The 15,828-nt window shown below is 39.5% G+C and overlaps 1 long non-coding RNA gene across 1 annotated transcript in view; it reads left to right on the plus strand.

Moving 5' to 3' along the window:
• The first annotated feature begins 417 nt into the window (after nt 1-417).
• The window catches only part of LOC114012529 (uncharacterized), a 141,332-nt gene continuing 125,921 nt past the window's right edge, over nt 418-15,828 (plus strand). The window contains exons 1-2 of the long non-coding RNA XR_008749170.1: nt 418-532; nt 6,210-6,276. This is a non-coding gene — a long non-coding RNA (uncharacterized LOC114012529). The remainder of the gene's footprint in view (nt 533-6,209; nt 6,277-15,828) is intronic.

The following is a 15,828-nucleotide window of genomic DNA, read 5'->3' on the forward strand; positions in this document are numbered from 1 at the left end:
ATAATAACAATATTTATTTTTTTTAAAAAAGAGCCCACGTTATATATTCTGCTGTCTCCTGAAGTGAGCATTTGTATCATTTGCTGTTAAGGAAATATGTCTAAGTGCTGAGGAATTCTAATTAAGCAGGCTCAGCTGGAACAAATAGCTGGAGGATTTCACAATACTGTTCCGAAATTATCAGCAGGCTCAAAAGCCAGGGAAATTCTCAGATTTTGGGGTTTTACCATGGTGGACATAGCCACTAAATCTTATTTGTTTTCAAATCAATGGGTTTGTAGCCCATGTTATTTCACAATCGCTGTTGGTGGTTGTTCCTCTTTGTTACTTTCTCTTCCATCTGCCCTAGAAAAGATGCAGTCTTAGCCACATGAGCAGAACCTCTTCCACATTTCTAAAATAAGTGTTTATAGGACTAAACACCATAGAATTTCATTGGGTTCATGTGGGTTATTTATGAGAGAAGATTTGGTTCATTGTCCTTGGAGGCAGAGGCAGTCCTGCTGAGCCCTTGAGGGGAGCTGCATTGTAGGTAATTACCAAATTTGTGAAAATTTAACAGTAAAAGCACATATTAAATTCTGCTGTAATATATAATTTTCTGTGTAGTATGCTCATCAAAAAATAACTTGAAATAACTTGAATTTTTCTGTGTTTTGTAACTCTTTACCATATAAACACAGAATTAAACACTTCTTTGTTTTGCTTTCCAAGGGCCATCATTCCCTGCCTGGCTAATCTACTGCTGCTAACAAAAATGACAGTAACGGACCAGGGAGGAACAGCCTTCTCTGGCCCTTTGTTTTCACTCTGCTGGGTGAACACATATGTTTTTCCCTTTGCCTTTTCTCTTTTCTCTTTTTCTCTTTGGGGAAAGGAAACCATTTGTACGCTGCGCTAAGGAAAAGCGATTGAAAAGTGGAAGCCCATACTTTTCTCTTCAGCAAGCGGAGATCTGTTTTCAGTCTGATGTTTGGTGAAAGGAAGCTTCAGAGCTGCAGGCCAGCTGCCAGGAATGTCTGATTTCCTTTCCACCCACTCCTATGATCCTCCCTTTTGGCAGTGATTACTGATGACCACAGCTGTCATGCTAGGTCATGGTAAGCTGTCAAGCAAGGTAGTACATGAGATGTACAAGGCCCAGTCCTTGATCTGTGCTGGAGAACAGGATCTTAAATTGAATCTGGTATCAGGCAATGCATAAGCATACCACAGCAAGCAGTGTCAGGCTGATGTCAGCTTGTCATTCTGGCTTCTTGAGAAGGTGGCCAGGCAGGAGGTGCTTTAGCCAACAGAAAGCTTCTTAGCAGCTTTTTCATAGCTAGTGATATCCTGAAGCGTGAGGAAGGATTGTAATTTAGTCAGAATGGATGTTTGTCAAGAACGGGTAACCTTCCAGCCATCTGGAACTAGAAATAACGCTTTGGGTTGCTCTCACCCAGTAAGTATGTAATGATGCAGGACAAGTCCATAATCAATAATCAGAACAATAGTGTTCAGGTGCTTGCGCTTCATGCTGCGCTCTGTGCGGCTGACCAACTGTCAACATTATGGATGTGGCTGAAAATCACCACAGAACTGCAGACTTCAGTTCAGAAAATGATGGATACTGTTGTCAGGGACATAACTTCTATAAATAGGACTTGCACTCTACATAAGGTACTATTTTGTTGAGCTCCACATGTTCACTGCCAAGTGCATAAATGTCCTCTGAAGAGGTAGTATTCTACTGTGTTTTATACTGTTATGCTGGCTTCATAATACACTTTTTGCTGTAGCATCTGTTCCTCTTTTAACAGCATATATTAAATAACGTGACTAAAATCCGTTAGCTGTTTGTTCTGTACGCCTTCCTCTAAAGCGGGAGGCATTTGCAGTGGAGTGTTTGTTTTAAAAACGTGTAAGAACAGGTTACTTTCTGTTTCCCAGAGAAAAAAAGGTCAGCACTTGAGGGACAGAAGGTCATAAATGCTGTGATTGTCCATTGTTTTTGTGGGAGTTTATTGCAGCTTTAGGCTGGCACAGTCAAGCAACTTGCCTTCAAAATAGCCTCAGGGTATGTGGATGTAGGTGATGCTGATTTCCTTTGGTTCTCATTTAAGACAACAGGATCTGATCCTTGTGGTCTTGCTCCCCTTGGAGGGTTGATCACCTTAGCAAGTCCCATCTGAACTTCATTTGGTATGATTTACTTCAGAACAGTAAACATATTTTCAGTTCTTTCACTCTTTGTTCTCACAAAACACCTATGGTCTTGTAACAAATCTTACATAAAATTAAGTTTGATTTTATTAAGCTCTTACACAAGGTTGGGAGAAAATTCCAGGAACCCTCTGGACAAGAGCCGGTTTCTTTACAGATTTATCCTGGCCAAACAAGGCAACTAATGACTACTTTCACAAGGCTGGGGAATCCACAGCTACAGCTCAGAGGGGTAAAAAAAATGTAATAAATAAACAAGTCCATCCACAAACCCTTCCTCAGGAAACCAGCATGGGAAGCACAGGCATTTAGAATGACAATCCAGCATGTTCTGCCAAAGCGAGAGATTCCAAAACAGCTGTAGAAACGGCTAGTTTCCTTGAACGTCTATTTTAATAGCATTATATCCTTAACTGTTTATATGTTAAGCTAATTGTTTTCATGCTGTCAGCTGTATCTATTGCAAGTGTATGAAGTTTTAAACCCACGTAAGTAACCCTCAAGAGGGAGTGGCAGCCTCCAACAAACACTGCTGTCTGCGAACCCAGCTACCTTGCAGCCTCCATTCATTCAGGTAGAGTCGGGTTTGAGGCTGTGACAGAAGCTGTTGTTTGCTCTCCCTGCGGGATACCACGTTTACTTCATTTGTGCAGAAAGTTTTTCATAACTGTCCCGTATCTGGAGCACTCAGGAATGAATATGCTTCCTCTCTTTGAAAAATGGCTGAACTCCCTGTAGAAGAAGAGTTATTTAAATAACCATGTTGCCATGTAGATTATCTCTTGATTTCAGTCCTTGGAGTCCCTGAGCTATCTAAGTGCATATTTATAATCAGCTTGGTGAATGCTCTTTCTGGCTATGTACCAGCGGTGAGTCTGTGTTTCCGTTTTACAAGTGCAACTCTATAATGTAAGAATACGGTATGTCTTGTTCGCAAAATTTTGACCCTTTTTTTTTTTTTTTTAATCTCCAGGAACAGAAAATTCCCAACGTAGGACAAACCTTCTTTGTGTAATCTTATATACTTCCTTTTCTTTGCTTTGCTGTCTTGGACTGCGGAACATAGTTGCTGAGACAGAAAGGATTTCTGTGTCTGACCCTCACTGCCACGTTAGCAAGTTAATCTCTAAATGTATTTGCAATGGGAAGGACCTGTGTTCATACTGTTGAACTCTCCTGCACTCAGAAAACTCAGATTTACTTTTTGGAGCAGTCTTTGGCCTATACTAACTGCTGAGCTGTGGCTAGGAATTAGCTGCAACCTGCAACTCTCCCAAATGCTAGCTGACCCAGACTAAAACTGTGTCAGGGCTGCTCCACCGCTTTAACAGGAAAAGAATTTGATGTTGCTTAACCTACCAGTGTATGTGCAGCTCTTAGCCATAGACCTACCCATCAGTACTGATCAAATCCCTTAAGGGGCTCAAGCCCCTTAAGTGAGACTGAGATGCCTAAATTTCAGCTCAGACTGAGAGTTCACAAGGCCATCTGCAGTCATCGTGGTTTCTGAAAGCCCAGTGACACAACTTTGCAGGCAAATTCCTTAGGTAGCACTGCCTTTATTCAGAAATAATACCATCCCAGCAAGGCTGAGTGTCCTGGCATGGTGAAAGCACCATCAGAAGTCACAAAACAGGCTTCCCTGGTTTGACGTCTCCTGAAGGGTCAGGTTTGGTAGGTTTGCTGGTGGTGACAGAGGTGGTTTGAGCACAAAAGTCAGCAGCTGTGGCTGCTTCCATTCAGAGGCATGGACAGTGCTGGTGGTGAAACACTGAGCTGTGTGCCAGAGCTCCCACATGAACGTTCAAAGCCATATCCTCGACCTCAGATAAGAACAACTGACGCTTACGTGGAAGTACTCTGGGGTTTTCTGCTGAGTGGGGGGTATGTGGATTTAGGATCCAAAGGGTGCTGTGGGTGTAGTGTCCTGGTTGCCTGTTTTCTGCAGAAGTCATCTGACTTCTGTGCTATAGCTTAAGGTGATGTTAACACTGGCTGCTTAAAATAGAAGGGTGATCTTGATCTAGTCATCCTCACCCAAAGGGATCTATGAGGGCCCTGAATACAGGAGGGGTTAATAAGTAATTCCTATGATCAGCAGTGAGTTTAAAGAAGCTCTGCGGTACAGAGAAATGAAAGATCGACACACTTCTCTATCTGGCGCTTCCTTCAGCAGCTTGACTGACTGAGGCCTCTGGCTGCTGGGAATCCCATCTCTCTTCATTTAAATGCTTCCTGATCACACTGGAGGTGCTACCTGGGCTGAGACTGCGCAGTCCGCTCTGGAAGCTGGGCCCCTGTAGCAGAAGTGAACATAATGTCACCATATGAGAGTCCAACTGAAGACACAAACAGCACTGACCTAGGGAAATTGAAGGCAGGTGCCCGATGTCCTCAGATAATGCCTTGGGCCGTGGAGCTGTACGCTCCAGGGTAGATCATGTTGCTGTAAATAAAAAGTGGTGCCTTGAAGTGGTAATGTTCTTGTCCATCTTAGCAGAACTTGTGCTAGCAAACAAGGAAATTCCTGAAAAAATGCTGCAGAGACCTTCACATTCTCCATCAGCTCTTCATGAAAATATCTACCCCTTGCAGCACTTCTCTGCATTTTACTTGTATTGTCAGCCAGTCTTGCCCTTTTATTTGAGAAGCGCATTTCATATCTTCCACATGGGTGTCCATTGAACAACTGCTTCAAGATAGACTTTGGATTAAGTATGTTCTGTTAGTCAAAGCTTATATACTGTTGATAGCAGTAACTCCATAGGGTATCAGAGAATAAGTGGATACCACTTTTTGAAGGCTGTAAACTGGCTTGTGTTGGATAATCAGGAATGAGAATCAATACTCTGATTTGAAAGTTTAGATTTACAGTTGTAAAATAGATCTTCCTAGTTCCAGCATGATATTTCATGTGCATGGTGAGGAGGGAGTGTTAATTAAAAACTGGGTGTAAGAATGAAATATTTTGATAACAGGAACTGTTGTGAAATGTGGGTTGACTGAGACTTTTTAGGATGTATTAAAACATTGAAGAAAAAATAATCATTGAAAGTGCATTAAATTCTGCTTGCTGAAGTTAAATGGATACAAATTTCTGTTTGCGCCTGCTTCAGTAGTTTGACAGTTACCTGGGGTAGGATGTGAACAACATTTAACAGAAAACTGCTTAACACTTTGTAAAGAAGAGCCTTCCGCTAGGGTTAGGAACTGGATTAGAAATGGCTGGATTTTTCATGAAGGAGACATCAGTCATGAAGTTTTATTCCTTTGAGTGCCCTCAAGAGACTAGGCAGATCTGATCTGTGAGGAGTGCTGCTGACTCAGGCTGCTGCGGGAAGGTGTCCAAGGCCAGCCAAGGAAAGCTCTGACCTTCACTTTGCCAGTGGCCGTCACTTGGGTTTTCCTGCCTGGAAGAGAGGTGGTGGGCTGGGGTAGCTGGGAAGGAAACAGCAACCAGAACTATTGACCTCAATCTAAACACAATACAGAAGACGACAATAAACTCCAGGAGGAAAAACCCAGAAGTGATTTACCTAGGAGGAAGTGAGAATATTAAATTCTTTCAAGTAACTTCAGGAGGTGTAATAGAGGAAATCTATTGAAAACACGCAGAAGACAGCTGTCTCTAGCCAGTGAGTCCTGTGACACACAGAAGTGTTGGATGTCTACTATGTAGCTCATATTTTACATATTACTAGATCGATGAATGCTGTGGGATTATTGCACTTATGCATTCATATTGCTTTGAGGCATCTGGAAAATTAGAAAAGTTAGGAACTCTAATAAATTCATCCTAATTTATCTGTTCAGAACATGTTCATATCAATGAGTATACATTGTGTAGCAAAATTGTAAGCCCACTTGTCCAGTGATGGCGAAGATTTTTTAATGTGGATCATGGTGACCTGTGACGAAGTTCCTTTCCTTGAAGGTCTGCTTTACACATTTTACCTAATAGCACTACTTCTCCCTCTCACTCTTCTCTCCTCTTCTCTCTTCCATAGATCCAAAAATATGATGTGTTTAATACAAAGAGGAACGAACTGTAGCTATATGAATTGCCAAAAAAAGGTAGGATTTTGGTTTTTCCTTTTCTGCAGTTTGCACAAGTGTGTCACCTTGGCTTTAGATATTCACAACACTTCTGCTCTTGATGCTTATCCTTTACCGGAGAGTGAGAAGACCTTTGTGCCATCAAACCTCTTTTTAGAAAACATGGCAAAGTGTCTGGAATGCCAGTTTGTAACAGTGGACAAATTATAAACAGTAACTTCCAGAATCACACTCTGAACAGAATTTCTTTGATTTTATTCATTACAGTATTATATTACATTGACACTGTTTTCCATGTAGCAGCAGTGTGTATCATAACCTTATCCTCAGGTTCTTAGACACAGTGATTAACATATGTCAAGGCTAATTCTTATACCCTAACTGCACCTGGCTGACTGACAGCACCTACACATGTGGAGGGGACAGAGCACCAGAATTTAGGTCTCTTAAAGGAATCGTGTCCTGGCAGATGATGAAGATCAAATAACGGAAAGTATTCTCTTTCTCTCCAGTCTCTTGACTTTGATATTTTTATAATTCTTAACCAAGACTAAGTCTTTGTGCATTTTAAACATGAAAAAATACAGAATTTCTGCCTTTTATAAAGCACACATTCATTAAAAAGGAATCTAGAAAACCATCTTTAGAGTAATTCCTTCTATAAGAAAGAGACAAAAAGAACCAACTTATCCTCCCCCCCCGTCCCCTGCAAGCTAAACCTTAACAACAGAATTCTATAATGAAAGTGAAAATAAATTTTATTCCTTTCTCCTAACTTATGCCATATTGCCAGGTAATTGCAATCCTTTTTGTATGTGTGCCTAGGACATTGTGCTCATGTTCAGTGATGTGAAAGAAAACCCAGTGAAATTCTATTTTGCAATATTGAAAGCAGTTCTTATTTCAAGGGAAATAATACAATTTGTCAAGTCAACAGTTATGACTAAGTGTGCCCAAGTACAAGACACACTGAGTAAAATGGTTCAGTTGTAAGCCTCTTCATTTTCTGCCCAAAGCACCCTGAGAAAAAGTGTCTCCAGAATTTACCATGTAGCATATAGGTAAAGGAAGAACATACTGATGACTTACGATCAACATGTCTTACCATTCCATACTTTGGCACATCATTTTTTTTTATTCCCTGTACTAATATTGTAAGTGACTGAACACATGGAAATATATTTTACCATATCTATATTTCCTTGATGTTAACATTGTTGAGCAATGACATCATAAAATAGGGAACTGAAAACAGCTTTGAGAAAGAATCATCGCTAGGTTTAACTATTTATTGACTGGCCATGAAAGAAAGCAGGGTTTAGCATTTTGTTTGTTGCTTGTTTGTCGTCTGCCATTAGGGCTGCATGACCTGTTGGGGGGCCTAGTTCTCATTCCCATATTTAAAAGAATTTCTGAGTGCAGGAGTACTTCTGGGAAAATCAACGGAATTAGGTGAATGGAGGAGATTTGATTTGAGGGAACTGTTGTGTCTCTCCCATATTTTGTCTCCAATCCTCTTAATTTGGGAAAATCTAGATATTGAACACATAGGAATTTTGTGGCAAGTGCTTAAGATTCAGGCTTACTATGGTTTTAATTCCATGAAGTGTGTCTTTAGAGCTGAGGTAGTCTGTTGGTGTCCAGCAGGTTTGTAGAGTCTAGTTAAGTGGTTAAACCTAACTTTCTAAAAATTATTGTATTAAGTGTGATGGAATGACCAATTTAAAAGTCTCTGGAAAGTTCTGTATTTCTTCTGCAGAAAATATAAAGGTGGGGTGGTTTTTTCTACCTTTGTGAGTTATCTTGACTCTGAGTCCTCACACAAGTGCATGCCAACTAGTAGAAATACTTTGTAATTGCAGGGTGACCTAATAAATAGAGGTGAAAAATCTTTAAAGCTGTTTGCATTCTGGTTTGCAGGCCTGTTGTGTTACATTTTTCTTGTGTACTCTGGCAGCATTTGCTATCTAAGGGAGTCTGCACCAGCTAATGGCAAAATTATCTGTAGTCATGTGGCAGACCTGTGATTATATACTGTTGCTGGAGATCCATCATGGATACAGCCCTGGACCTATACATAATGGTAAACCCAGCATCTATGGCTTCTTGGTGGTGTGTGCTTGAGCAGGAGGAAGATGTGCTGTAGATTTTTGGAAAGGTCATATTCCAGCAGGCCGGGTGCCCTACAGTAGGATCTGAGTGGATATGGGGAGAACGTTTAGTTGGGAGTCTGTCTTAAAAAAAACATAAATCAATATACCAAAGGAAATTTTGTATGCTGTCGGTTGGCATCTACTTCTAGTAATAAATGAGGAAGTAGAGCCATCTGCCAAGTCTCCTGGTCATCTTCTGTGTTTGCCTTTCCCACTGTGCAAGTAGAAATCTATAAGCTCGATATGTATTTTTCATAGTCTTAACTTGCTTTGTATTTCAAATGGTGAATGAAGAACTGTGTTACAGCAAAATCTGGAGAAGATAAAGGCAAACCAACTAAACACTAGAGGAAAACCAGGCAGAGGATTTCATGTTGCAGGGATGAGAAGCTAATACAGACACGTAGCTGAAGTGGTGTACATGTGTGCATGACCAGTGCTTCCAATGTTGCTTCATACTTTTTAAAACCACTGGTACTGCTGAACCAGGTGTAGAGTACAATCAGCTTTATTTTTGATTGTTATAACTTTCTTCATTTGGACAATCTGAAATTAAATACTCCATGTACAAAGGCTCAAACTGTAAATCAGTCCTAGCCATGCATGTAAAAGAAACCTCCTTGTAATCTGAACATCCCACTGCCACAAAGTGGCACTGGCATTTGCTGTGAGATGTTTGGTCTGCTAACAGACTGGAGCAGGACAGGGAGTACATGGGGGCTTATTGGAATACATCTGAAGAGTAATGGCTTATAAAGACTTGCAATAAATAATAAATGCCCAAGGTGATATTCTTTCTAATGAACATTTTAATGGTTTCTTTTCCCCAGTAGGGAATTCTCAGTCATCTTAATAGAGGCACAGAATGAACTCTTTGTGCCACGGCTGTCTCTCTCCATCACTTTTTGTTTTCTTCTCGCCAGTCCCTTATTGCTGGCTGCCGCTGCTTCACTCTGCCTCCAGCTGTGAGGGCAAAGTTAACAGTGTCTTCAAAACCTGCTGTTTGTTTTCTTTGGTTGGGGTTAAGCTCAATGAGGGACAAAGCAAAGTGCCTCCCCTGCCCACTGGAATGCCCCAGGCAGCAGGGAGAACATTTCTGCAACTCAGCCCTGCTCCCTACATCAAGTATGAATGGGAACAGAAGAGCCAAATCTGCTTCTGCCGTAAGGTGCTGTTACAGGCTGTCCTGCTGGCATGATGAGGATTAGATGTGTAACTTTTTAAACTATCATCCAAGGCAGATTTCAGACATTTTTACATGGAAGCAATGTATCCCCAGGGCATCCATGCTCATCTTTGTCTATAGATTCTTTGCTAGATGCAGGTTTCTTTCTTTTTTTCACATTTTCTTCCTAAAATTTCCAGAGGCACCCTGCATGATGGAAAACAACTTCATGTTCTGCCTTGCTGATCTACAAAATTCCTTAATATCAGAAAAAACTGAATAGCAGTTCTCTATCAAAGTGCTTTGTATTAAAATTCAGTAATGCTGGGAGATTAAGCGTAGCTACCTTTAAATGGTTAAGAGCTGTATTATTAACTGGAGTTAGAATATTTCCTAAAGGAACCTACAGTCTGGGATGGAGTCCAGATGTACATTTGAGATGGCTAAAATGGAAAGTCCTGATTTTTTATTAGGCATGCCATTCAGAGTGCAAAATGAAGTGTGAGCAAAGAAAGCATGTTGGCATGGCAACAGCAAGTATAATTTAATGCAACAGGTTTTGATTCTGACCTGAGAAAGGAACTATTTGTCCTGAGAGTCAGCTTGTAGCCCATAAAAGTTTTAAAAGACAGCAACTCGTCTTCACTAAAGGCCAGCAACTGGGGAGATGGATACCTCAGAGCTTTTTGGCTGACAAAAAAATCTAATTATTGTAATGGTTGATGTTCTGGCATAGATGTGCAAAAAGGAATTGCTTCAATAATGCATCTATTGCTCACATGATAACCACCTGCAGACAGCCTCTTAAGCACAGGATCTCTCTGTTATGTTTAATGAGGTATGTGATGTTTGTAGAAGTGTAAGACATAATGAGGCTAAGTACTACACAGAAAAATACACACAGTGTCAATTACCAAGATTAAAATTTAGGGTTTAGAAATTCCTGTCTCCCAAATCTATGATGAATCCACAATTCTGTCCCCACTACTAGTTACAACTATTCAGCTGAAAAGACTGAGAAGAAACAAGTATGGGAAAGCAAGCTGTTTTCTAGATTAGTTTATTAAGGCTGGAACTATGGCTGATAGCTTAAATCTGATGCCAGGTGTTTGGTTTTGAAGGACGTGCTCATTTTCCTTTCAAGATTAGGTGCTCTGGATTCCTGAGAGTGGAGCTGGCTTCACAAGCCACATTCAAAACATTAGCCTCTAATTCCATCTGCTGCCACCTCATCTGTCTCCAAGGGAAGAAGTAAATTTACAGGAGCAAAAGGAGAAGTGAACCACTTTCAGTTTTTGGGGGCTTGCAGGAAGAAATAAGAAGCACTACATATCTTAAGAGTAAATTTGATTTTCCAGGATTTGCAGTTCACCCTCTGGACTAAAGATGCTTGAAGACATTTGGCTAAAGGTAGGGTATAATCTTCCAGAATGAACAAAAAATTCTAGACATGACTCAGAGGCTCACCATGGAAAGGACTTGGGTTATCCCACTGGAAGTCAAGCAAAGCATAGGCATCTGTGTGCACTTTGTGACCTGAGGATCCTTGTTTTGTTTTCACTTCATTTTTTGCAGGTGCCTTCATAGAACAGTGGGCAAAGGGATTTGTGCTTGCAAACCACATATGCACTAAAGGCAATAAAATCTTCCACTATGTAGATGCCTGTGAAGCAAAGCTTTTCTAGTCTTCTGACACACAGTGCTGTGCTCTTGCTACTGTCAAATTTGAGTAGCTCAAGGTATATGCAGAAACCAAAGCGTAGCCTCCCTGTTGCACCATGATTGGTTGTTGGTCAAGACTTGTATGACCCATTAGCAGCTCTTTCTGTAGTGGGAAAAAAATATTATAAACCACACAAGACTTGAGTCTGGTGCATTTCTGACACTGTGACTGCTGGCTGTATTTGGAAGATGCATCCTAGTTAATATAGGCCTGTCCTGGCCTACATTAAAGTCCCTTTGTCTATACATTTAATATTTTCTTTCATTTAAAAAGAAAGGTGCTTATATTGTTCTAGCATGGCTGAAAGCTTTCAATAGAGTTACACTTAAAATGCATATTATTTGGTTCATATTCTGTTCAGAGAAGGAAGCATATTAGGCAGGCCTGCAAGCTGTGAATGTCAGTGTCTTTTGAAGCAGCATGGGTCACGTGCGTGTCATGACTTGAAGTCCATTGTAGTCCTCTTTTATGTGGTTCTTCCTTTTCTGCTTTTGGTGAACTTTCTGAAATTTTCTCCTATTAATGAAAATTTTTGTCAGAAGCATGCATATGTGAAGTTTTGGTGTTTAATAATGTCACCTAGATCCTCTCCCATTGCCTGCTGAAATCAATGGAAAGAGCCCCATTTCGCCAGTGTCTTGGAAAGTTCTTTGCAGTTCTGATATTTTTCTGATCACTGCATTTTGTCTTGTCACAAGTATTTGGAATATAGCAGGAACCAGTGCTACCTAGACTGGGATAAATTTCATCAATCACATGCACTGTAAGTTGCTGCCCACTAAAAATACATCAGGTGGACACTACCCTTGGCTCCATCACAGTGGGATGCAGCACAGGAATGCAGTGGATTAACAATGCATGATGAAAATACTAAAAAGATAGTATTCTTTCCTTCTATTTAAAGTACACTATGTAGCACTTCCTTTGGAGGAACTGAGAAGTAATTATCATCATACCACCATTTCCTCAGTGTGACTAGATTAACAACAGGTTATGGGGGTCCAGAGCTGTGGGATTTAAGCCTTGTTACCATTTATAAATTCTCTCTGTGTCCTATAATATGCTTTCCCATTGCTAAAAGTGCCGTTTCAGGAAATTCCCTTCAAGGGTTGGTTTGATGTGGACTGGGAGTGAGGGAAGAAAGCAATTGTCCTATTCCACTATATTAGTAGACAGTTACTTAGTAAGAAGGAGGTATGGCATTTTCTTATCTGTCAGTTTTTTCAGTCGTAGTTCAGTAGGATGAACTTCAGGAAGTTCACACAGGCCACTTCATCTCATCCTTTTACAGGTAGTCAGTGATAGGGTAAAAAGAATGAGGGCGTGGTCATAAATCAACCTAGTTAAAATTTTCTAGTTTTGCTAGTTGCTAAATGTTATTAGACAGAGACTGGAATATTAACCTTATTAATATCAATTAACCATAGCTGCATGGAAAGACGTTTACCTCTTATTCTTAGGACTGGTAATTGTCCTGAGATTGTTCTCCTTTTGTGCCATTACTGTTGCTGACAAGATGACAACTCCTGCTCTGGAATAGAACAGTTGCCAGTCCTGAAGGCATGTGTAACTTGAACATTTCTTAAAGACCTCACTAGTTTTGATTTGTGGTTTGAGAGATTTACTGTCTCCTGTTCCATATTTCTTGCATTTAGAAATTCATATATGTCCAATAATGCAGGTGGATGTGTTTGGTCTTGGGCTCCAGCCTCAAATATATTTTCTCTTACTCTGTTTTTTTGTTGTTTTTTTTTAAATCTTTTCCTGCTACTGCAAATTCAGGAAGAAAAGGTTATACACTTAAATAAAGTGTTTTTAATCCTGAATGATGAGTTTATTTGGCAAAAGAAATCTAGCAAGAAACTCTGGATACATTTGCAAGGCAAGATACCCATAAAGATCTAATTCCTTGCAGAGACATCATAAAGTAACACCAGAAGTGAAAGGCCAGCAAAGACATCATGTGCTACATGTGAAAGCCAAGATTATTTTTTTCGCTTTAACTATTCATGTAATTCTGGAATAACACAATTTAAAATGAGATTACCTGAGAGAAAATTTGTCCCTAAACAACTTGTGAAATTTTACTTTCCAACTTTTTTAACATACTTTCAAAAGTGAATATGCTCTTCCAACAATAAGTTTTGCACAAATTCTTCTGTGAAGAGAGGACTTCAGTAATGCTCTTGATCAAATAGAATTTATTTCTGGAAAAATTGATCTACAAATTGGTTTTTATTCTCGTATGACTCATTAAGAACAGTTCATTTTTATGGGTTGTTTTCCTCCATTAGCGGAGACAAACCCCACACCTATACATAGAGAGACTATAGTGACTGTAGTTAGGATTAGTGGGGGTTTTGTTTTAATTATGATGTAGAAAGTTGAAGCAAGAGTTGTTTGTTTTGGTATAATGTGCATTTTTATTTTATTTTGCATAAAGTCTAATAATTCAACATCTTTATTTTCAAGAGTAATTTTGTTGGAGCCTTACATCTGAATGCCTCCTGGTCTTCCACATGACCTCAAATAAAAAGTAGATCATCTATTTTAGTAGTAAATCTGGTCAGGGATGTTGTGCCGCTTCATTTTTAACTGGATTTTAATTTGACAGATGTGTATTTAGATAGCCTATATCATCTGACTGCTGCACAAAACAAGTATTCCTCCAAAGAGGCCATGTATCTTCCGCACCTTTTCCATCTCATTTATGCACATGTACAGATAGTGCTGGCTTTTCAAAAGATATCAATATGAAAATAATGTCAATTTTTTTAATAATCAGAACAGGACGTGACTGGAGCAAATCAGGAATGTTTCAAAGACTGTGTGCCAGACCTCCTTGACAAGAGCAGGTGGTTGAAGAATCAACAACATGACATAAGTGCTTTGAGTGTGATCTGAATGAGCATAATTGATTCACTACCACATTATAGCCATATACTTTGTGGGGGCCTTTATTTCTATGAACACTGCATTGAGACATAAATCAGCTTAGGGGGATGTTTCTACTAGTGCTGATCAATGAGACATCATTTATATGTGAGATGCGTGGTTCTATACTTGCTCAAGACCTCTTACAGATGCTGCCCCCTTTAACAGTGAATATTTGAAGAATATGTTTTGATGAAAAAGAACTCAAAAGTCCTTTTGATTTTTGCATAAAATTAATGTGCTGGTACTTGATTGTAAGTTGCATACTTGATGACAAAATCACCAAATCTCTCAGAAAAAGTTGTGCAATTAGTGTCCTAAACATTCGTAAACAACTAGAATGCAGCATAGAGGGAATAGTTAATAATTTGTCAAGAGCAAATTATGACAAAGCAAACTAATTTCCTGCTATCGTGAGGTAACAGGTCCACAGATACAGGGGACAGATTAAGTCTCCTGCTCTTACATTACTTAAGTTTTGGCACTCTCTTGAATGATATTCTCATTGGAAAGCTAAGGAAACATAGTCTTGAGAGTAAATGCAAAGCTGAATGAAAAGTGAAACTCAGACAATAATTACCTAATTTTATTGTTTAATCAAAATATACTGAGAAGTTTCTACAGGGAGTTGTTCTTGATTAAATATTTTTTAAAATCCTTATGAATGATCTGAATGAGAGGATAACAGTATATGCAGTAAATTTGCATATGACAGGAGATAGGAGGATTCTGAACATGTGGAAAGCAGAGTTAGAATCCCAAATGATTTTGACAAATTGGAGAGATCATCTGAAAAAAATAGGATTAAGCTCAATAGGGACTAATGCAAAGTGTGAGGCAGAAATAATGAATTGCACAAATACAGGATGGGGTAACACAGTAGACAGCAGTTCTCTGGAAAAGATCTGGGGATGAAAGTGAATCAAATTAAACATGAGTTGGTGAATTATTAAAGAGCTAAGTGACCAGCTAGCATGTATATGAAAGCCAGAATGCAGTTGCAGAAGTAACCTTCTAGTATTTTACACTGGTAAGGACTCAGCTTGGAGCACTGTAGCCAAGGAGAACTTGAAAAATTTGAGTTATTAAGCACTCAAAAGAAGATGGAAGGATCAGGGCAATAATTAAGATGTAAAAAAAACCCCACTGTTATAAAGTGGAAGGAAGTAATATGTCCTTTATGTTCATGGCAGACATAATAAGAAATAACAAGCTAAATTACACCAGGGGAGAGTCAGAATAGTTATTAGGAAAATCTTTCTAAACATAAACATAGTGAAGCCTGGAGAGGTGGTGAAGTCACCATCATTAAGAACATACATCTGTCACAAGCGACACAAATATTGATTCTGCCTTGAGGACCAGATGACCTTTTGAAGTCCTTTCCAGCTCTATTTCCTATAATTTTATATCAAGACAGGGATGCATTTTACAACCCTGCTTATCTCAAATAACACCAAATTCCACAAGACTGGTTGAATCACAGGAAAAATTCTTAGTGAACAAGAGCAATACTTACCTGCATACAAGAACTAGATGTGGTGAAGTTACTGTTTAGCATTCTTGCCACGTGAATTGTTTTGTTAAACTTATAT

This window comes from Falco peregrinus, chromosome 11 (assembly GCF_023634155.1).
Source record: "Falco peregrinus isolate bFalPer1 chromosome 11, bFalPer1.pri, whole genome shotgun sequence".
NCBI classification, from domain to species: domain Eukaryota; kingdom Metazoa; phylum Chordata; class Aves; order Falconiformes; family Falconidae; genus Falco; species Falco peregrinus.